Here is a 2,737-nt window from a genome sequence, read left to right as displayed (position 1 = left end):
TGATGTAGTTATCAAAAGTCATCTAAATTGCACATGCCTTGTTTGCTCAGATCCCAATTCACACTGAAATTAATAGGGAAATATTAGGCTTTCCGTTATGGATTGTTGAGTTTGTTTTGTGATCTTTTGGGAGTCAAATGAGTTATAATTTGGAAACCCATATGGGTTATGTCTCTTTTTTACAGCAAAATACCGGTCTTGATTATTAAGGTTATATTGTAGGAGTCCATGATAAAAAATATAATAATAATAATTTTTTTATGATCGGTTTATATAGTTTGCAAAAAGGTTTCATATTGATGATAACTATTAGAAACACTACACAATTGTCCTCAAGCTTTTAATTTCTCATGTTGTTGGTCATTGATGATGCATGTAAATCGACTTTTATATCTTTATTATTTTCTTTTATATTTGTTTTAACCAATTTAATTTAAAAAAAAAAAAACCCTACTACTAACCCCACCCACCTCACTTTGTCACTACGCTCCATCCCTCCATCCTTTCCCTCTTTCTCTCTTGGCTAAGCTCATAAACAAATAGATGTGCCACCCTCCTCCATAAGTGGAAGCCTTGAACTAGAGGTGTTGATCGGGTAATTTTTTCGGGTTTCGGTTAATTCGGGTTTTTCATGTTAAAAAAAATACTCATTACTCTACCGAAACTAAATTCGGGTAATTCGGGTATCGGGTCGGGTTTGGGTAATTCGGGTATTACCCGAAATATATAAATTTTTTTTTTAAATTTCACCTGAAAATAAATTTAATGAAATAAATACGTCGTGCTTTATTAGTCTTGTTTATATAAACAAACCAGACATAAACGAAGTTACTCAAGCTTTGAACATTCAGATTTTATAGTCAATAATAGGGGTGGAATTGGTACGGTATCAAGTTTTTTTCCTCCAAACCATGTACCGTACCAATTATAATTGGCACAAAGTTTTAGCTACCAATACCGTACCAATGATACTTGGTACCAACTTAGTTGGTTACCAACAAATTTGATTGGTACATATTGGTATTGGTATATACCAAAATATTTAAATAATATCTATACTTGAAGAGTTTAAGACTATAATTTATATAAGACTTCACATTATAATCATCACTGAATGGTTAGAAAGTTTTCTAAATATGAACGTGATTTGAAGTTGTGGTCGTCGCTTGTTTTAGTAAATCCTTTTAGTGCCATATACATTCCTTAACCTTGTGTTAGTAATTTCTTTTACCATAATGTTTCGTTCAAAAAATAATCAATATCAATTGAATTATATTAGTAACTTCGACTATTACTTTTTAGTTGTTACACCTAACTAAAACTTGAAGATGTAAGGATTGATATATATATATATATATATATATATATATATATATATATATATATATATTGGTTGGTATGGTACAACCGTGGTATTCAAAAGTTTGTACCGTTACCGTACCAAGACTACTTAATTGGCATGGTATTATCGGCCAGACATATTGGCTACCAAACATGTTGGCTACCGATTTTATTGGTTCGGTTGGTAACATGTTGGTAGATTCTCCGTGGTACATTTTTGCCAGCCCTAGTCAATAATACCTTAGATATCAAGTAATTTTTTAACAACTTAATCTAATCTAATAAGATGTTAAAAAAACAAATACTTAAAGATCTTAATTTAAAAGTTTAAAATGTTTAAAATAATTGTAGCCATAAGTTTTGCCATGTTCTGAAGTTTCGTCATGATAATGAGTTTGTTAGTTGCAATAAAAACTATAATCTAGAAAACAGTTAAATTTTAAAGAACATGATGATATATAAACAATTAGTTTTAATATTGTTAGTGTTATATTGTCATAATAAATAGATTCATGTTTTATAATAATGATAGTTAGTTTAAGTGTGATCAAATACCTGGTATATAATAAAAGCTCTACAAAAAAAAGGAAGTTTTAAAATAATCCGGGTAATTCGGGTATACCCGAAACCCAAAAAATGTACCATTTACCCGACCCGAAAAAAAATTGCGTTACCCGATTACCCGAAAAAATTTACCCGATACCCGATTTACTCGACCCGATTTACCCGATACCCGAAAAAATCGGGCGGGTAATTCGGGTATCGGGTATTTTCGACAAGGCTACCTAGAACCGTCATTGGTAGTCCTCCTCAATCGTCGGGAGCCTAAATCATCGTCATCGTAGGAAACCTAAAATCATCGTCGTCTCTCCATCACACCGACCAATGTGATTACTAAAACTGATACTGCATATGTCGTTGATTCTCTCTCACATTAACCCTACACCCATTCTCTTTTCCCGTTCCTCTCCCACTCCTCCTATTTTTCTTTCGGTTGGAGAATAGACACCACACAAAAACATATCCATCACCGACGACATCATTGTTTCCATGGATCAAATTTATAACAACATATGGCAAAGGGAATTTCGCGATCTATAAAAACATCATAATCTATTGTTCATTAAGCGATGAAAAATATTACACATATATCGATCTTTTTTCAACAACAAAACTTGCATAACCTAGAATACATTTGTGTTCAATAATCACTTCAAGTAAACTATATGCAAAAAGGGAATGTTATTATCAGTTAATTCATTTATAAAATTAACATGGTTTGTTTCCTTTTAATTTTCATTTGATTATACGAGTTTGATTTTCGTTTGTCTTTTTTGGGTTTGAGATGACATAGTTCTTGGGTCTTTTCTAGGTTTGATTTTTTTTTTCGTTTGGT

The sequence above is a fragment of the Lactuca serriola genome, chromosome 3 (genome assembly GCF_051521515.1).
Source record: "Lactuca serriola cultivar US96UC23 chromosome 3, Lser_US96UC23_V15, whole genome shotgun sequence".
NCBI lineage: Eukaryota > Viridiplantae > Streptophyta > Magnoliopsida > Asterales > Asteraceae > Lactuca > Lactuca serriola.
The sequence above is the reverse complement of the archived record's forward strand: the minus strand, read 5'-3'. Positions refer to the sequence as shown.